At 48.4% G+C, this 21,894-nt stretch overlaps 1 protein-coding gene and 1 non-coding gene across 3 annotated transcripts in view; both read right to left on the minus strand.

Annotated features, from left to right (window-relative positions):
- Nucleotides 1–21,894, minus strand: part of PBX1 (PBX homeobox 1) — a 298,342-nt gene that overhangs the window by 152,145 nt on the left and 124,303 nt on the right. The gene's annotated exons all lie outside the window — the stretch shown is intronic.
- LOC111558496 lies at nt 7,567–7,669 on the minus strand. Its single transcript, XR_002739395.1, has one exon. It is a non-coding gene; the product is annotated as a U6 spliceosomal RNA (small nuclear RNA).

Below are 21,894 nucleotides of genomic sequence, written 5' to 3' on the forward strand. Positions count from 1 at the left end.
ACACGCACGCACACACACACTCTTGCACGCACACACTCTCGCGTGCACACTCCCTCTCACACACACACACACACACTCTCTGTCTCTCACACACATTCACATTCCCCCCCACACACACACTCACATGCACAGTGACACACATACTCACACACTCACACACGGTCTCACACACACACTCACATTGCTCCCCCACTCTCACACTCTCACATGCACACTCCCCCTCACACAAATCTCACACACACACACGCCCACTCTCGCACACACACTTGCACACTGCCTCTCACACTCACACGCTCACACACACACACATACACAGTCTCTCACACACACATACACTCACGCTCTCACACCCTGACACCCCCCCACTCGCACACACACTCTCACACGCTCACACACATACATACACGGTCTCTCACACACACATCCCCCCACACTCGCACTCTCACATACACTCACACACGCTCTCACACACTGACACCCCCCACTCGCACACACACTCTCACACGCTCACACATACATACACGGTCTCTCACACACACATCCCCCCACACTCGCACTCTCACATACACTCACACACGCTGTCTCTCACACACATTCACATTCCCCCCCACACACACACTCACATGCACAGTGACACACACTCTCTCACACACTCACGCTCACACACAGTCTCACACACACATTCCTCCCCACACTCACTCTCACACGCACACTCCCCCTCACACACAATCTCACACACTCACACCCCCCCACTCTTGCACGCTCCCTGTCACACACACTCACACACATATACGGTCTCACACACACATCCCCCCACACTCACACTCTTACACACATACACACGCTCATACACACCCACTCGCACACACACATGCACACTCCCTCTCACACTCACACACACACTCTCGCGTGCACACTCTCACACACACATACACTGTCTCACACACATTCACATTCCCCCATACACACACACTCACATGCACAGTGACACACATACTCTCACACTCACACACGGTCTCACACACACTCACATCCCCCCCCACTCTCACTCTCACATGCACACTCCCCACACACACAATCTCACACACTCACACCCCCACTCTCGCACACACACTCGCACACTCCCTCTCACACACTCACACACATACATAGTCTCTCACACACACATCCCCCCACACTCGCACTCTCACACACATACACACACGCTCTCACACTCACACCCCCCACTCGCACACACACATGCACACTCCCTCTCACATACACTCACACATGCTCTCACACATTCACCCCACACACACTCACATGCACACTCCCCTCACTCTCACACACACTCTTGCACTCATGCACACACACATCCCCCCACACTCACTCTCCCCCCAGTCTCTCACACACACTCGTACACTCACACTCTCACACTCACATGCACACTCCCTCGCACACACGTACTGTCTCTGACACACATGCACACTCACACACACACTCACATTCCCTCCCACACTCTCGCACACACACACACACTCACACACGACCTCACACACATTTCCCCCCACACTCTCGCACACTCACATGCACACTCCCTCACAGATACTGTCTCACACACGCACACATTCCCCCCCACACACTCACACACCCTCACATGCACACTCCCTCTCACACGCTCACTCTCACCATATGCTCTGCCTCTCACACACACACTCATTCCCCACACACACTCTCCTGCACACACATCTACATACACACTCCCTCTCACACAGTCTCACACACATATTCTTACACATTCACATTGTCACACATGGTCCCACACACGCTCCCTCACACGCACACAGTCTCTCACACATACGCTCTCACACTCCCCACTCCTACTCTTACACACATTCACACGCACTGCCACGCACGCACACACACAATCTCTCACACACGATTACGCACTCCCCTTCCCACATTCCTGGTCTCTCACACTCGCGCCCACGCCCGCTCACACGCCCGCGAGGGTGGCCGTCCCGTCAGCCCCAGCGCAGCTCTCCTCTGTCCCGTGTTGGGCCCGCCCCCCCGCCGCGCGGGAACCGTGCCAAACAGCACGACAGCCCGTTCCCGCGGCAGGGCACGAGAAACCCGGGGACCCCGGGGCCCGGGCTTCAGGTCACAGCCGCTGCCTCCGCTAGTCGGAGTCCCGCCCTCCGCGCCGGCGGGGCTGGGGTCGGAAAGCCCGGCGTCCCCCGCAACACTCACGGACGTCCCCGACACTCGCCGTCCCCTGTCGTCCCTGCTCGTTCCCTCTCGGCCTCCCCCGAGGAGTCCGCAGCCCCTCCCCGGGGACCCAACGCGGCAGGTGGCGAGCCGGCCGAGGACGTCAGTACCTGGGGACACGCCCGAGAGTCGACTCCGCCTGGGAACTTGGCTGTGAACTTGGCTGTGACTGTGTGACTGGGGTTCTTGTCTTCTTCGGTGGCCCCTTTGCCCCGGTTGAGGGTTTTCCTAAGACTGCCAGCCGCCACCTCCCCCGCGGTCCCTGGAAGCGGACTGAGGACGCCAGGGCTGAACGCGACCCGAGCAAGACCCTCCCCCGTCTTCGCCAGGAGTGCTTCCGGGGGGGAGGGCTGTGTGCACCTGACTCCGTGAGTTTGCGCCTCGGGGTTCGCATCACGATTTACGTCAGAGGCCGCACGCGGTGTTTCACTCCGTAAAGCGCGGACGCCATCGTTTGTAGGCGTGGCCCGCAGCCCACCAACGAGGGGCCAGGCACGTCCTCCGATGGCCAAGTTCAAAGACGGGCACGTTGCGCGTGAGCCTCCAGAGCAGCCATACACGACGAGTGCCCACACGGGCATGGTTCTTGGTTTAAAAACTCAAGAAGGTGGATCACGGTCTAAGGAAACCAACGGAACTACAGGGCTGATGGTGAACCAAGCTTTTGATTTGCCAGGAGGATCACCAGAGGTGTCTCACCAAGAGCCCCCAGCCTTCCAACCGCACGATCTGCCTTCCAACCATATAATTCACATCCAGCTTATCAGAAAAACATTTAGTGCCTAAAGCGAGTTTTACCGTATTTGTTAAGGATGTCACACATCTTCACAAAGAAAACCTCTGATCCGCCTCTAGGGTAGGGCCCAACGACCTATAAAGACGGCAAGAAGAGGAGAAAAGATATATTGCCTTGTGGCTAACATCCCCCGCCATCCAAGGCCACAGAGACCAAAAAGAACAGCGGCTGCACAAAATAACAGAATCAAGACACCTTCAAGCTACCCCTCACTAAGTCACAAGTGTCTAGAATTTTTAAAAAGAAGACAGAAAAAAAAAAAACCCCACAGAATTCCAAAACGCAGGCAAAATAAAACGAAAGGCCTATTATAACTTACTGTCTTTCGAAAACATAATATCCTAATTATTCTGTAAATGTCATGGCCATTAGGCAAATTAACACGAAATCCCAGATCAAAGTGCCATTCACACATAGATACTTACATAACATTAGGTGGCTGAAGGTGAACAGGTGCTATAAACAGCTTCTTTGAATGTTTTTAATGTGTCCGCTAGTAAAACCTTCTGAAGAGGTTAAAAAAATTCTAGAGCACAAATTGAAAATTAAAGGCAAGTTGATGGTACCTCAAAATTAAGCATGTCAAGTGAGAAAATTATAATCAACGTGTCTCTGTACTTCTGAACCCCTTCACCGCGAAGGCACATAATACAAACACGTGTATGTTTATGCACACAGGATTCTGCATGTGCATAGGAAAAGTCAAAGAGGCTAACACATATGAGTGGTTAATCATAAGAGACTACGGAGAGAATCTGCAATCCAGACTGATAAATGGATATACTCGCAAACACATGCCCTCAGACCCAGGCAAGTAAACAGAACATGTCCTGTTAATAGAGTCAGGTGATCCTGAGAGATTATATGTAACATTTTATTACTTATTTATTTTAATTTTATTTTTTAAGTGTTTATTTATTTTTGAGAGAGAAAGAGAGAGAGAGGGAGAGAGAAAACACAAGCAGGGGAGGGGCAGAGGGAGAGACAGGGAGACTCAGAATCCGAAGCAGGCTCCAGGCTCTGAGCTATCAGCGTAGAGCCTCATGCGGGGCTCAAACCCACCAACCATGAGATTGTGACCTGAGCGGAAGTCAGACACTTAACCATGAGCCACCCAGGTGCTCCTATTCATTTTTATTTTAGAGAGAGAGAGAGAGAGAAAACAGGCACGAGCGGGGACGGGAGCAGAAGGAGAGAGAGAGTCCCAAGCAGGCTTCACGCTCAGTGCAGAGCCCGACGCGGGGCTCAATCCCATGATCCTGGGATCATGACTGGAGCCAAAATCAAGAGTCGGACGCTCAGTCGACTAAGCCACCCGGGCGCCCCTCTATGTAACATTTTATAGACTGAGTTATGTTATATTCTTTGGGTAACACTATTTAAGAGAAGTTCATAGCCAGACATCTCTGAAAGTAACTAATCCTATAATTTACCATATCTGGTAACTATATAGTTCTTGTAATTATCAGACAGAACCCATATTATTTACTGTATTATTTACAGTAAAAACATTTTTTCCAAGACACATTCTAACATTGTATAAATGATTGCTTCGTAACAGGGGATGATTATGCCTCCAGGGGGCATCTGGCAACGTCTGGAGACATCTTTGGTTGTCCCGGTGGAGTGATGGGGATGCTGGCAACCATGGTAAAGAACAGAGATGCCGCTGACCCTCGTACAGCGCACGACACAGCCCCCACAACAAAGAATCTCCTGGCCTAAAAAGTCAATAGTGCAGAGACTGAGAAACCAGGATGCAGATTTTCATAAACATTACAAAATTCCTCAAGTCATGTCCCCGAAAGGCCTTTAAGAAAGAAAACACGAGGGGTGCCTGGGTGGCTCAGTCAGTTGAGTGTCGGACTTCAGCTCAGGTCATGATCTCACGGTCCGTGGATTTCACTCTGTGCCGACAGCTCGGAGCCTGGATCCTGCTTCGGATTCTGTGTCTCCCTCTCTCTCTGAACCTCACCTGCTCATGCTCTGTCTGTCTGTCTCTCTCTCTCTCTCTCAAAACTAAATAAATATTAAATTAAAAAAATTTTTTTAAAGAGAAATAAAACATGAGAAGTTGAAAGCCATAAAAGAGAACTCTTTTTAGTAGCATTTCGATTATTTGCATATATAGCTGCTTGCGGGGGGGGGGGGGGAGATGCCACCATATATTACTTCAGCTAAAATATGCTCTGAAAACCCACCACCCGTACTCACATGAGAGCCATGCACTGAAAAATTCTGGGAAATCAACAAGGAGTTGACAAAAAACACCCCAAGCCGTCCTTCAGTGAACAGAGGAGTGTGTCCCGACCGACGGTGTTAAAATCAAATAAAGTAAGATATAATAAAAGCCAACTTTTTAGCCAGCGAAGAATAAACACATCTGGTATTTAGAGTCCTACACGTGTGTATCCATCCAATTCTATAGCATCAGAGCTCTGACGCCCAGTAATATAATAATATTATTTTTGAGATCAGTTAAGGTATAAAATGTGCGTACTCTCAGTCTTTAATATTAATAAGTCTTGTAACTAGCGGTTTCTCGTAGCCCCGAATTCTTGAGCACAACTAGAAAGGGCACTTATCCTGAAAAATCTAATAAATTTACAGTTTTATATACTTCCTTCAATTGTAAAAGTCTTGTTCAATAAACTTTAAAATGCCACTATAGAGCAATAACACAGACAGTATAAACCCAGCCCTGGGAAAGCTGTGCAACCAGAAATTGTTCCCCTTTCTGCTAGAGCAATAAAGTTTTATATGTTTGAACTGACTGTAAAAAGGTTTGAATGTTGGCAACTGGGGAATAATCTGTCTTCTTTATAGTTATTATCATATTTCCCACAAGACCCCTTGGTCTGTGTCAATCCTTCTTGTATATGACACCTTTGTACTGTCAGCGAAAGCAAGACTACTTTACTTTTTTTTTTTTAACTATAGGACTTGTATCTGTTTTCCTTCAGATTACAGCTAACAGGAATAAATTATTTCTGACAAGCATCTATTGCAGTATTTTACCAAATAAAGCTGCTTGTGAGCTGCTTTTCCGAGAGCTAGGGGGGAGCCTCCTCCCCTTCCCTCCTCTCTTTCTCTCAGCTGATTCAAATGCAATTCAGGGATGGTTACATTGGAGGAAATGCCAATAAAAAGAGATTTGTAGGAAAGTTGCCCTGAATGCTGGAGCCCACCGTAACAAGGTGGTGCGGTCCTCGTGGGTGCCGTTGGGTCTGTGTGGAGAAGAAGTTTAGGAAAGGTGGGAGGACGAGCCATCTCTTTTTCTTCCCAACCTGTCTCAGGTCTGAGAGTGTCTGTGCTTCTTGGTTCAGCCAGAAAGCCGAGTCCAGCCAGCAGGAGTGGCTGTGACCAGCAGGAGGGACGTCCAAGTTGTCACGTGGGGGCTTGGGCTCTTGGCCAACAGGTCACCGCCACTGGAATGAGCTTAGGCTCATGATAATCAGCAAAGACACTGTGTGTGTGTGTGTGTGTGTGTGTGTGTGTGTGTGTGTGTGTCTGAATATCGTGTGTGTGTATGTGTGTGCCTGCATGTCTGTGTGTCTATTTGTGTGTGTGTCTGGGTGTCTGTATGGGTCTTTCTCCCTCCCCCAATCCCACTAAAAAGTCAGAGAGGAACGAGGATATGCGCAAACACAAAGTTTTTCAAAATCAGACGACATTGTGTGGTTGGACGTCAATGGAACTGGCCCGGTTAAGTAAATTATGTCTGCACTCTGGAATAGACAGAGTCCCTCCGAGAGACCACGAGAACAGGACGGTCAGTCACTTGAACACAGGTGCATACATACTGGCATATACGCACGCAAGATATACTCATGGGAGTGCACACACTCACCCTCAAACACAACTCAGCCAACTCCAAATGAACAGTCAACTCAAACGTGGAAGTTCTGGGGTAGGAGGGTGAATGCCCAACGAAATCTGTAAACCTAGCAACTCTGCCAAAAGGAGGTCGTGCACATGAAATTGAGTAGATACACTGGCCTCTCGGTGACCCTGGAAAAACATGGAGCTTGTGAGCACATTCAAGTTCGTGAATGTGAATCCACGACGTCCTCTTACGTTCCCCCTCGCGATCCCCATCTCCACGAACGTTCAGACAACATTATCATGTGCCCTCCTGGCCCCGTTCGAACGGCAAACATTCTTACCTGTGTACAGACGACACGAACAAGTCTCGTGACAGTAGTTACCTCACAGGACCAGGAACAAGGAACGCCACGCTCCCTCCCACCGCCCTTCCCCCGGAACCGCTACAAATGAGACTTTTTAACAAAGGTGTAGGCGCGCGCATCTCAACGACTCGCCTACAGGAAAACCATGGTTCCACAATACCGGTTCTTTATTCTCTCCAAAATGGGTTTCCTGATGGAGGTGAAAAGCTCTTGGGTTTGGGTCATATGTCACAGGGGCATTAACAAAAAGGCCAATAAGTGCGCTTTTTAAAATCAGGGGCCTAGGACACAGACGTAGGAAAGGGCACAAGTGACAAGTGGGTAGCTCGGTGGAACAATATGAAATGCCTTACAAATGTGCACATCATCCTTGGGCAGGACCATGCTAATCTTCCCTGTATTGTTCTCATTTTTCATATGCGCAGCTGAAGTGAGCGCGTAGGCTGCATTTAAAATGCTCTTACGTGGCGGCAGATGGCCAGCTTCAGGACCAGTAAGTAAACCACCCCCAGAATGGAGCAGCAAAGGGAACTCCCAAAGGGTAAGGTATGTACCACAGGCATCTGATTCATGGAAGGTACTTAGGAAATGCAGATTCCTTGACCAGCTGCGAACGCAGGGCCTGTGAATCTGCATTGTATCAAAAGCCGAGGTTATTCTGCAGGATCGCTGATCTTGCCTGCTGAGGTCCACCGGCCATTCCCCCCGGAATCACGTTCCCTTTTACAAATACGAAGGGCCTCAGTACACACCCTACTGACATAGCAGGTGGTGAAACTCAAAGCAGTGTGCACCATGCTGTTTGAGACAGAAATGAAAGGGATCTAGAAAAATAGTGTCCAGGGGGGCCTGGGGCGCTCGGTCGGTTAAGCGTCCGACTTCAGCTCAGGCCGTGATCTCACGGTTCACGAGTTCAAGCCCCGCGTCGGGCTCTGTGCCGAGAGCTCGGAGCCCGGAGCCTGCTTCGGATTCCGAGTCTCCCTCTCTGTCTGCTCCTCTCCGGCTCATGCTCTGTGTCTCAAAAAATAAATAAACATTAAAAAAGAAAAAGAAAAATAGTGTCCTGGAAGCCTTGTCTTGTTCTGCCTTTCCCCTGAACTCTGGTCTCCATCCATACCCTTCCCGTTCTGTGCATCCAACTGGGGTCTGGATGCCGAGAGGCAGAGTTCTCCTGAAAAGGGCAGGAATTGGAGCTCCCCCCTACCTTTATTATTGTTGTTGTTGTTGTAAATTTCAACAACCCCCGCCCAGGGATTTGTACCTCACTGGGTCCTAAAATACACCCTGCCTCCTGAACCCAAATGTAGCTGGCTTTTATAGAAACACAGTTGAAGAAATATCCTGGGGTCTGGTGCTGGTGTTCTTCAGCTTATAGATTCCATCCAAATTTGATTATATGCTAGGGAACTCTCGCAAGATACAAATGGAGCAAACAAGGCAGACCAGTGGGCATCAGGCATTATCGCTGGTACCATTGCTTCTCAACAATCCTGATTCCCGCTGATGCTACTACGGCGGGGACCACAAAGTTCTGGAGCCTGCGGGGTGTCAGGCACCCATCTGAACTCTTCAGATGCACCAGCACACTTCACCCTCAGCGCTACTCTTACCCCAATGCACCAGCGATATTATTCACCGAGAGACAAGATGCTGTCACAGGTTGGGACTATTCTCCACGTACATCTAGCATTCATTCCTGTTCTATTCAAGGGTGTCTAGGCATATGCAGAAGCCAAGGGCAGGAAGAGAATTTTTCTCTTAAAACCTGGCAAGAAGCTGAGGAAATAACAAGAGAGGCTATACGCTAGGGGTCTTGGGGCGTCAGATAAGGCTTCTTTCTAGAAGGAACCTGGAGTCTGGTGAGGGAGCCTGGAAATGGGCAGAAGACAGCTATATATGATAGCATTCCAGGGAAAGAGCTGAGAAGTGATTGGGGCAGAGGGTGGTGTAATGCCAATGATAAGAAAAAAAAAATACATATACAGTACACATCCCTTTTCTCAAGAAAATTGTAATATCCTTCATCAGACAAGATACCCTCATACAGAACAATCAGAAAATATCAGAAACTGTAAATAGCCAGCCGGTGCATACAGTCGCACAAACCTGAGGAATCAAGAGAAAGGAGACTTCAACACAAGCTGTGGTTTCTGAAGGGCGGACAGAGACAACACGCAGAGGACAAACAGGAGACAGCATCCCAGGAGGAGCCGTGGGAGGCAAGACAACCAACCTGCCTGGCAGATCTGGACCCAGGAGCGAGGACAAGATCCTGATGAAAAGGATGCAGGCAGGTAAGCCCGGCCCCTCACCTGGCCGACCTCAGACATGGAGCAGAGTCAAGGCCGCGGCACAGCCTGCCAGCAAACCTAGGCCCTCCTGCTCCTGTGGAAATACTAACGACCTCGGAAATCAACATGACAATAAAAACATAAAATCCCCAGGATGGGGACCCTCTTATCACAGCACAGATAGGCATGGTGGCATGCACTCATACACAGCAGGTGGATCTCAGAGGATGCGGTCGGGCTGAGGAACACCCTAGATGGAAAGGCTCCGGGGAAAAATCCAACAGCTGCTGGAGGTGGGCTTGGTGCTTCAACAGGAAGCCCTTTCCAAATGAAATCAAGGCCAATGATGGACATTCACTAGGAGTCCTTCTCACTCCAAAATTCAGTGGTTCTGTGAAACCTCTGCACAGGAGAGGGGGGAATACCCCAACTCTTAGATGACTCTGGTCTCCTGGGTCCCCCCGACCCAGTGCCAACAATATAAACATCCAACCGGAGCGGTGTCCTTGACCGTGTGACCATCACTGTAACATCAGATGAGAACAGCACTGCTTGAGGTGAAAACATGTGACGCTGCCGGCTTGAAAACATTATTTCTTGGGTGAAGTTCTTCACCTCATCACTTAATACACATTTATTGTTTTGTTACTAACAACAGAAGTAATGGTAATACTTTGGTATTAGCATCATGTTTTATAGCCTAACAATACTTTCATAAGTGTGATTGTGTTTACTTTTTTTGTAAGTTTTTTTAAAATCATTTTGAGAGAGAGAGAGAGAGTGCACAAGCAGGGGAAGGGTAGAGAAAGACGGAAAGAGAGAGAATCCCAAGCAGGCTCTGCACGGTCAGCTCGGAACCCGATGGGGGGCTCGAACCCATGAACCGTGAGATCATGACCCAAGCTGAAACCAAGAGATGCTTAACTGACTGAGTGACCCAGGCACCCCTATATTTTCTCTTTTTTTTTTTTTTTTTTTTAAAAGTGTGTTTATTTAATTATTTAGACAAAGAGAGAGAGAGAAGGAGAGAGAGAGAATCCCAAGCAGGTCAGCCAGGTCTGACACAGGGCTTGGTCCCACAAACTGTGAGATCATGACCCGAGCTGAAATCACAAGCCGGACGCTTAACCGACTGAGCCACCCAAGTGCCCCTATTGACTCTTGCTAATAAATGTATCCATGTTATAGGTGAAGACCCTAACACCCGGAGAGGGTAAATGACTCACTCAAGGCCACAGAGCAGGTAACGGCCAGGGTTACACGGGGGCCACATCAACTGAGTCCTCATAATTTACTAAATGCTTGTCATATGTAAGAGATGGGGCTGACCTCGACTAGGATGCAAAAGTGGGTGGGAAAGGTCATAGGAACCCAGTGCGAAGGACAAGCACCTTGAACCCCAAAACTGACCACCCTGCGGTTCATTTCACACCACCCCGCCTACCTGGCTGCGTCCCTCCCATCAGCCCAGCGGATGCAGGGTCCCCCTGACCCGCTCACCCTACGGCAGGCACTGAAATTGGCAAGGATATAATAAAGATGACCCTCTCTGCTCCCCTCCTCCCTCCTTACAGCAAAGCCACCGCATTCTGGTCAGCGGGCAAACAAACAGCTAGGCCCTGGCTACACGAAGTACCAGGGAATCTTTGGGGGGAGGTTCCCCAGGGGCGCCCAGTAACACGAATTTCCATCTCTCCCAAGTAATTGAAGCGCTCCCCGTCGGCCTCCGCTGGAGAAACCAACAGAGCCCCCCCAGCCCCCTACCCCAGCAACCGGGGCACATGCTCCCCGTGGCCACAGGGATCCCGAGCCCCTCAGGAGCTGCCGAGGCTTTCTCATGTGCCGGCTGCTCATCCAGTGTCATTAAGGACACACCGGTCTCCACCGCTTCCCCGCCTGAAGAAAAGCCACCCACGGGCTCCCCGCAGAGGGACACGCGAGAAGCCCCCGGAACCCACAAAGGGAAGCCAGCGTGCCGAGGGTTAAGCGCACCCTGTAATAAGCATCTCTGTTCCGGCGTGTTGCGAAAGCCCATTACCTCCCGCCACATTACCTCATTCATTTCTTATATGCGGATGGTTTATTTTCCCATGAGCACCCTGGCTCTCAGTATTAAGTCCCCTCCTTCGCCTCTATTTCTCTATCCATCACATTTAACACTCTGACAGTAACAGTCTATAATGTTTCTATTCTACAAAACCGCTCTGTCAACTCCGGGCTTCCAGAGCAGCAACTGAGGAAAATAAATAACATCAACGCCAGGGACGACAGCATCGCGGCTCCCTTTCTGCTGGGCTTTTTTATTTTATATTAGTCTACAAAGGGAGGGGAAAAAAAATTTAAAAAAAATAATAAATAAATAAATAAATAAATAAATAAATAAAGGGGGCGGCGGGGGGAGGTGGAAGCAAAGAAGAGAAGAATTTCCTTCGCATCCAATAGACGCTTAACAGACCTGAAGGGACAGTCACGGCATTTCCCTTTCAGACAAAGAAGTGATTTCCCCTCTCTCTTCTCGAATCCCCTGACCACCTCCCCCCCTTTCCCTTTCCACGGTGGTTTACAAAAGGACTGATATTTACTGCACTCCCTCTACCTGCCCCCGGAGAGGCAGAGCAACATAGAGCCGAGAGAGTACGCGGCACCCCGTGCACGGTGCAGGGTGATTCATAAATTCTTGTCATCTTTTCTGGAGCAAGAAGGGGGTGGAGGCAGGCCAGCGGCCCACAACATTTGTGGGGGGGGGGGGGGTGGAAGGGGGGAGACACCCAGGGAACAGCAACTCTGGAACCCAAGAGGAGGCAGAAAAGGCAAGGAAACATGAACTCCTGAGAAATAAGCCACTCGGGAAAGCTGCCTCGTCTCCATATTCCGGGGGTGTCCCAAAGCTGTGTTTATTTTCATCCTCCGGGATGTACATCGTTGAAAAACGTGTTATATTTCCATCTAGCTTCTTTAAAAGATCTCCAGATAGCTGGGCGGATGGATACTCTTGAACATAATTTGGCTTCCTCTTCATGACCCAAATCGTTCATCATTATGAATGCCAATTACCACCCAGACCCACTGCTGGATGGGAGTCTGCCTGTCTGTTGTACATAAACTCCATCTGCTGGGCTGCGTAAGTTCTCTCCTCTCCTTCGTAGTTTTACTGCCTCCCGGAGTAGCCTTTTCTTCAAAGGCAGGACAGTGTTACAGTCAAGAGCATGGCCGTGGTACCAGATCATGGAAGCCAAGACCAACTCTGGGCCGTGGAACCCCGTTTCTGATCCCCTCCAGGCTCTGGCCTCCCCCGTGAAATGGAGACAAGTACGGTGGTTTGAAGGCTACCCGAGTTAAGACTTGCAAGCGTTTAAGACAATGTCTACAGTTAGCAAAGGTCAGCTGATCTCGGTAAATATGAGTGATTACCACGCCTGCATCCTGGCAAGAGCTAGACAACGGGACAGCAACACGGTTCGAATCATGTTTGAAATAAGAGTAAAGAGGTCTTGGGTGGTGGCCGGTGGGCACTCTGATGAGTCAACTGGCACAGGCCAGAGTGCATGGTGCCTTTATGGTGGCCACGTGGAGGCCTTCTACGCTAACGCCCTGGCTCCAGACGGCTGAGGCTGCCAACACTGAGTTCGGAAAGGTGAGATGTCACTCTAGAGAGACTCGTTCGGGATAAGGAAAGAACAAGGAGACAGGAGACCACGCTGGAAAAACAACGGAAGGAAGGCCTTTCACCGAACACTGCCAAACACAGTCCTGCCATTCCTTCTCTTCAACGGGAGTAAGAGGTACGATGTATAAAAGTGCTTTGAGTGGTATGAAATGCTCCGCGCCTTACTGTCTTTACCAACGGGACCATCGTTATTACTCAACTTCGCACCCTAGAGCTGTTAAAAAGCACTGCTAACCCTAAAGGCGTTCAGAAGTGGGAGTCTGGTTTTTCCTCGACTGCTACCCAAGGGGCCACGGGATTTCTTTTTTCCATCTCCGTCTGTGGGGGGAATGGAGCAAAGGGCAGGCTCAGGGCCCAACCCTCTTGACGATGGGTACCCTGGGGATTCACGCACATCGACTCCCCAGACCTGCTCCCCACCAAGGGAAGGTCAGACTCCAGCATGTCTAAGGCTCTTGCCACAAAGCTTCAGAATAATGCCTGCATTCCAACCGAAGGGGCAAATGGGAAAAAAAAAAAAAAAAAGTCAAGACCAAACGGGATACGGCATGTCTGATGCCCAGAGGCAAGGAAGGACTGGTTCCTGAGTCTTCATTTCTTGTCTGGTTCAATTCCAAATATCACCCACAATCTAACTTACAGAGGCAAAGATCACTTCTGCTTTTATGACTTTTTATTTGGGGGTTGGGAGAGTAGACGTAAAGACCATAATCAGACTTAAGTGACATTATTTCATTATTTTAAATGATGACATTTCATTAGTGCTGCTTATAGTATTCCCTGACACTTTAATTTTTCTATTTTGGTGACAGAAAGGCAAAGGTGACCTCACAGCACCAAAGATATCCCCTAGGGAAAGAGGGAGCTGAGCCTTTCATACAATTTCTTTCCAACAAATTAACACTGAGTATGCCTATGTATAAAGAAAGCACTGGAGGGGAAAATACATAGGTAGGTGCAGTTCCTGCATTCAAAAGTTGATAATTTAGTGAAGAAAGAGGGACATATGAACAACTGACTAAAATTGGGAGTTGAATAATTAGAAAATACATGCTAATTAAAGCTACAGGCGTTTTGTCCTAGGAACATGGCAGAAGGGGTGATTACTTTGAATGCCAGTCTTGGGAGAGCTTTCAGATTTTCACAGAAACAGAGATATTTGGGCGGCTGCAGAACTTTCCACTGTTAAGGGCTCAGCTGACATAGTCATTCAACCTATATTCAAACCCCTACTCTGCCAATGCCAACCTGGGTAATTTCGGCAAGTAATTTAAGGCCTCTAAGCTCAGTCTGCTAGTCAATAGAGCGGGGACAATGATAGTATATACATGCTAGGCTTTACAGAGAGGGCAAAGTAAAAGAATGAACATAACACTGTGCATGATATGCAACCCCTAAATGAAGATTAGCTATTATTAATAGAACACTTCTCCAACCCTTATGAAGTAGGTGACATTACCATCTCCACGTTCAGTACGGAGATAACAGACATGAGAGATTTCAGGTCAATGTCACACAGTAGATGGGAGGATTCTGGACACCAAAGTCAAAGTTCTTTCTCACTATGTTTTATTCTTATTCAAGAAACTCTGTCTCCTCCCAGAAAGGAGGTGCAAGATCTAGAAGGCAAAGTCTCAGAAATCACCAGAAAATAGAGCATGATTCTAGCAGATCACACATGGTCTCTAGTGAGACGAAGTCACATGAAGGTCAGATACACAGCCACTAGGAAAATCAACAACACACAGAAGTGATCACAGTATTCTATGAAACTGAAAGGTCTAACACAATCCAAAATGAACAAAACTCTACCAGGCATTCAAATTCCCTCCCCTTCCTAATTTCCTTGTTCTTATTAGTGCCAAGCCCATTCTCCCAGGTAACACCTTGAACACAGATACAGAGATAAAGAGATGGACAAACTCAGAGTCTAGTTCAAACTTGTGCAGGATGCACAATCCTGGCAAAGACTCATTTCCCACAACAACATGATAATGGGCATCTTATGACCATGCCCTCTGGCTATTTGGGGGCACTTGTAATTGTTAAACAGCTCTTCACTGTGCTAAGTAAACTCCCATCTCAAACTTTTTGTGGAATCCAAATGAATCAGTGAATTAAATGATTCAACCATTCTTTCCATCTATCTATTTTTGAGAGACAGAGAGAGGCAGAGCACAAGCGGGGGAGGGGCAGAGAGAGAAGGAGACACAGAATCTGAAGCAAGGCTCCGGGCTCTGAGCTGTCAGCACAGAGCCTGATGCAGGACTCAAACTCCCAAACCATGAGATCATGACGTGAGCTGAAGTCTAATGCTTAACCGACTGAGCCACCCAGGCGCCCCTCAACCATTCTTGACCCCTACCTTTCTTTCCCTCAACCTCCATATCTAGATGGTCACCACACACTCTTAATCTTTCTTTCCCAGCAGGCTGAGATTATTCATTCCCAAAATACCATTCATTTACCCAAACCCCAGGTCCTCTTGTCTCCTGGGTGACTTCCCTGCCTTCAATCTGTCTTCAGTCTAGTATACATCCTGCACACTTTTATCAGAATAAAAGTCCTTAACTCTGTTTTTAGATGTCATCTGTGCTTAAACATCCACAGGGTCTCCACTTCTTGCCTGAACCCCTCTGCTAGACATTCAATGCCACACCATACCTACCACTTTACCTATTACATCCTATTTCTCACACTTGCCAATATGTATCTTCCAACTTGGTTGAAGCAACCATTTCATAGGACAGTCCCACAAAGAGACCATGCACAGAGAAGCACGTGTAAGTTTTATGTAGCATGTCTAGAGCCGTATAACCACTCATGGATGAGCTAGGGCTCACTCCTCAGACTCCCTGTCTAGGGCTCTCTCAAAGTCCATCAAAATACGATATAGCACTAAAGTTGCCTATCTCTAGAGAATGTTGGGACCAGTGGATAAGATGGTACCCATGGGACTCCCTAGTTCATACACTGAATGATTATGGAGCACTTACTAAATGCTCAAGCCTGTCATAAAAAAATGGAAAAAGGATATAAACAGGCATTAACCTCAAAGTACTTATGGTACAATGGGGAAAATAAACATATAAAAAATAAAATTACAAAGACTAGGTAATATAAGTTAAAATGAAGGAATATATAAGGCAAAGTGAATACAAAGAAGAAGGAATATCTAGGACTGAATCAGAGTACTCGGAAAAGGTCTCTGCTAGGGTTTCAATAATTAGCTGTAGTTTACTTTACGGATGGCAGGTACAGGGATTCCTCGTGGAAGAGACAACCTTCAAAGGTATGGGGAAAAAAGTGGCAAGTTTTAGGTATTGTAGGTGACTCCACATATTTGTAACCTACAGTGATCCAGAAGAAAATGGTAGGAACTAACCCTGGTGAGGTAGACAAGGGCTAGATCTCAAGGCTAATGGACCTACGCCAAGGACTTCGGGGTTCATCCTGCAGATTTCCACGTTGTGTCTATGATACATACATACTCGATGATGATCAGATTCCGGGCATATTACAGAGGGTGGGCCCAGAGAAATGCACGATTCCCAGCAGACTACTGAGCTACTTTTCTTCCACTCTCTCGGCTTTTCTTGTAAAAGCAAAAATCCCCTCTGGATTTCTTTCAGTTAGTACAAACGGGTACCAAGGTAGGTCTTTCATAAAAGTGAAGTGGCTCAACGCGGGTTTTTGAAAACTGAACCTGCACCTCCCTGTTCCTCAGCAGGCACCCCGGGAAATAGCAGGGCCACCCAAAGGATCCGGTGAAAGCTGCCTGTGTGATGTCTCCTCCCTTCCTCGGCAGTGAGTATGAACAACAGCATTGGTTCAGAGATGCCTCCTCCTATAACTCCAAGCCAGATCTGTCTTGGATGTTTACCTCTGCCATGTAACAGTGGTCCCTACCCAACATCCTCCCTCCTCTGCAGACACAGAGGTCCCAGGGAAGGCCCCACTCACACAGGCACCCCTCTTGGGATTAGCACAGTTGGGCCAAGGCTCACCAAAGCCATGTGCTCTGGTGGAAAGAACCCAACCTGGGTTTAGTCTTAGCTCTACAACTTACTAACTCTATGACCTTGTGTCCTTTACTTAACCTCTCTGTGCCTCAGTTCCCTGATGTGAAATGAGAACCAAATAAAAATACCCACCCCATTCCTTCACATCCACAGTTGTTGTGAAGATGAGGAAAGTGAATGCTCCTGAAACTTTTTTTGATTTTAATATTCATTATTTTTAAATAGGTACTGTGTTTACAAGATAAAAAAAATACCTCTACGATACACGTGTGATTGATTCCCACATGCTGCCGGGTCTTGCTCCCGCCCTTGGCTCCGTTCCCTCATCCCCCCCCCCCCCCCCCACCGGGCTTCTACAGGTAACCATTTTAATTCTTTGCTTGTTTATCTCCACGGGGTTTCTTGAAAGGATTGTTTCCAATATAAAGTGCTATATAAAGTAGTGATCATTGTTGTAATAGGAAAGTAGGTGGTGAGGAGAAAGACGGGGATGGATGGCTGTGTTGTTTATCAGGGTCCCCATTTCCTCCATGGAAACCTGCCTCATTATTACCATAGTTCACACTGATCCGTTTCAACGACCCATCGAGCCACTCACCCATCCATCTATCCATCCACCCATCCATCCAACCAAGCAATACTTACTAGTGCCACCTGTACTCAAGGCTAAGTGACAGCATAATTCGAGGAATGCTAAGATTAGTAAGTGCATCTATAGCACTTTTGAGTTCATACCATCCTCTTTCATGCTTATGCTCCCCACCATACTCCTCTTCTGTCTGGATGTGAGCTGCCTACAACCGGTAACCACATACTAAACGAAGTTTTTCCATCTCCCAAAGCACATGGTGTGGTACACCCAAATGCATACAGCAGACACTCAAACAGACTTGAGGTGGCCACAGACAAGAAGTCCTTGGTGCTGCATCAGTCAGTCAGGGGGCCTGGGGTCCAGCAACCTTTCCATCAGTGGTGGGAAAATCCAAGATGGCCTGCAGGCCCTGGGAGGGGGCGGGGGTGGTCTTAGACCGGAAGGAAGCTGCCTCAGCCTCTGGTTACAGGGAGATGAGATTTGAGGGCATGGGTCTCTACGTTCTCACTCGGTGAGAAGGGACAGAGCAGGAAGAACAAAAGGACGGGCGCTTATAACAGCTTCCAACATGGTGACATGACCAAGGAGGGAAAATGACTCAGCAGAAGGAAATGTTGTGCATCAGCTGTTCTCGGCCAAGGAATTGTGCGGCGGCAGAAACACAACATCCCAGCAGCTCCTGCCCCTGCCCCCAACACTCAAAATACTTCCCTTCTTTTTTGTGTTAAGATTTGGCAACTTTCAATCGCTTTATAGCACATCTTTGAGCTGTCCATCAAGGAGGCTTCCTCGTGTTGCCACCAAATGACTTTGCGACCTTGAATTACAATGCAATGCAGTGCCTCTGTGTCTCCACTGCTCCATCTGTGGGATGGGGGCGACAGTCCCTACTCTGTCTTCATTGTCAGGTGCCAGAGAATCAAGTGTGCTAACATCCACTAATACAAGCATCCTCTAATTAAAACGGGTATTGGTGTTGGAATAAGTACTGACTCTCTCCCAATGAGGGGGGGGGGGGAAGGCATTGTTTTTAAATGAAGAATTTTTAAGGTAAGAACCAACTGATCACACACCCGGCAGCCATTTCGCATTATTTTTTTTTTCCTGTTCTGATCTTCCAACCCTAGAGAGACCTTTGTGGACTCTTCTCCTTGTAGGCCTGACAACCTCTTCCAAAGAATATAATTTTAAAGGTCAATTCCAAATCCAAGCTTTGAATCTCTTCTATTCCTCCCCCACCAACCTTTTTATATCTGTCTGATGTGCCCTCTTTCCCAGAGACTCACAGCCCCCTCCCGTCGAGCCCCCTCCCGCATCCTGTGTGGTGGAGATGATAACCAATCATGAAAACCCGCAGCCTGCAGACATTGGAGCGAGCGGGTGCACGGAGGGGAGGCCGAGGAGGAGCCGGTCAGGATGCATGTAATCAGAAGGGTTATCTAATGCTAGTTTCATTCTAATTGAGTCAGTACCATATGTCACCCTGCAATAACATCGCAAGCAGCATGCAACTGAATACATATTTAATTCACATAATGGGTACAGCAGTAGAAGTAATCAAGGCAGTTTGCCATAAGCCATAAAGAAATGTAGCTTGTTCCTATCAAGAAACATTTGGCACTTAGGGAGAGAACTGTATCACCAGCGAGAGGGGAACCGTATTACTGCGAGGGCTCATGGGGGGGAGGGGGAGGCAGAGCTGTGGGGGGCGGGGACATGGGGAGAAAGAGATGAGAGGGAGAAGGAAACCAACAAATGAAAACACGAAAGAGATTAAAGCCAGAACATCGATTCCCTGCGAATGAAAATCAATGAAGGAATATTGTCAGTGGATCGTTGACCATCTCAATATAATTAACAGTAATGGATTTATTGGCAGTAGCTTAATGATTTAACGTCAAACGTGGCCCAGAATTTCCTGTGCTGTCACGGGCCCTTCTCATTCCCTCCTGGCCCAGTCCGCGTCCCAGGAAATGGATGGGGCGAGGGAGGGTTCAAAACATTTTTTTTTTCCACATCCCTTCATCTGGATTGGCATCTGACAGAAAGCTGCTCGCCCATTCCCTCATTTCCTCCCTCAAGGAGATGATTAATACCGCTGGGCAATGCTCATCAATATCTTTGGACAGATCAACTAGAGTTTTCATTAAACCCATATTAATGTCCTAGATACACAGCTGTGGACAGGTTATTCTAAAAAAAGGGGGGGGTGCAGAAGAAGAAAGAAAGAAAGAAAGAAAAGAGAGCGAAGAGAAGCAAAACCCTCCATTTCAGTTAACTATTCGCCTGGAATTAACAGGAAACCTGGCTCCTTCCCTCATTAGGGCTTCTTCCACCAACATGTTTTGATGTATATTTCATGAGGATAAACAAACATTCATTTCACTTTGGGAAGGTGTTTGCTGTAATGTATTGTCAGCGTAGCCAGCAAGGAGGGGACATTAATTTCAATTCTGGTGTTTAAACACTTTGGCGAGTCCCAATTACTCATTCGCCAGCTCGATATCAGGAGCCCCTGGAGGAAGGTCGCTGCCTCCCCGTGCGGCCCCCTGGGCGCGGCCCCGCCCCCCAGCGGGCACAGCTCTTCCCAAGTGGGGAGAGAGCGGGAAGCAGGCGAGATGGCTTGTCACCCCGCCAATCCACAGTCAGACCTCGGCAAGAGGGGCCAGGAAGACCGGGCCTTGCATTGCTGCCACCCTTGTGAGAAGCTGTGTGCACGCAGGAGTTCGAAAAGGAAGTCACATCCTGTTTCTTTCTTGGCCTAAACCTGAGGATGCCAACCTTTTCATGGAGAAGAGCAAAGCCTTGATACCTAGAAAGCTAGATATTGGGATGAGAATGGGAGAATGGAGACAGGGCCGTGTGTCACTGAAGACCTTAAATACGGATGCGGAAGAGGTCATGGTCCTGGGGGACCTGGAGGGGCCCCTGGTGGCACCTTCCAGCCACTCCACCGTCAGAAATGTCTGTGGCAGGCCTTCCTTCCATCTTGCAAAGGATGAGGAAAGGAGACCTCCTGCATCCATGAGAAAATGAAGCTTTGCAAAGCTAGAGGACACAACAAATTTATTATTCATGATTATTATGTTATTTGTTTCTATCTGCATTTCTTTTTTCTTCTTCTTTCTTTAATGTGTATTTATTTTTGAGAGAGAGAGGCAGAGCATGAGCGGAGGAGGGACAGAGACAGAGGGGGAGACCCAGAATCCGAAGCAGGCTCCAGGCTCCGAGCTGTCAGTGCCGAGCCCGACATGGGGCTCGAACTCATGACCTGAGCTAAAGTCAGACGCCCAACCGACTGAGCCACCCAGGTGCCCCTGCATTTCTTTTTTTAAGTTTATTCATTTTGAGAGAGAGAGGGAGAGAGAGAGAGAGAGAGCGCATGCGTGAGTAGGGGAGGGGCAGAGGGAGGGAGAGAGAGAATCCTAAGCAGGCTCCACACTGTCAGCACAGAGCCCGACATGGAGCTCGATCTCAGGAACCTGGAGATCATGACCTGAGGCGAAACCAAGAGTCGGACGCTAAACCGACTGAGCCACCCAGGTGCCTCTCCCTACATTTCTGATAGCACCTGCAGCTTTAGCAAAAAGTTCTTTGCGAGGCGCCTGGGTGGCTCAGTTGCTTAAGCCTCTGATTTCAGCTCAGGTCATGATCTCACAGTTTGTGAGTTCGAGCCCCACGTCAGGCTGACAGCTCAGAGCTGGAGCCTGCTTTGGATTCTGTCTCCCTCGCTCTCTGCCCCTCCCCCGCTCGTGCCCTGTCTCTCTCAAAAAATAAATAAAAACAACAACAACAAATTAAAAAAAAAAAAGTTCTTCGCAATGTGCCAAGCCTATCTTGAAGCCACCAGTGAACTGCCTGCACTGTTGGACACAGCAGAGGATCTCTCTCCGCGTGGGGAGCCGGCTAGCGAAGACTTCACCAAACCAGAAGAATCCTTCCTAATAGCGTGAAGAACTAGCCTCGGGTCTATCTAAACAGTTACTTCCGGCTAATGATAAACTATTTAAAGGGAGGTGCACACATGTTTCAAAGATACAACTGTAAAGGTTGAAAAATGAACGTGAAAAGATGGCGCGACGGCGTGAG

Source organism: Felis catus, chromosome F1 (assembly GCF_018350175.1).
Source record: "Felis catus isolate Fca126 chromosome F1, F.catus_Fca126_mat1.0, whole genome shotgun sequence".
Taxonomy (NCBI): Eukaryota; Metazoa; Chordata; class Mammalia; order Carnivora; family Felidae; genus Felis; species Felis catus.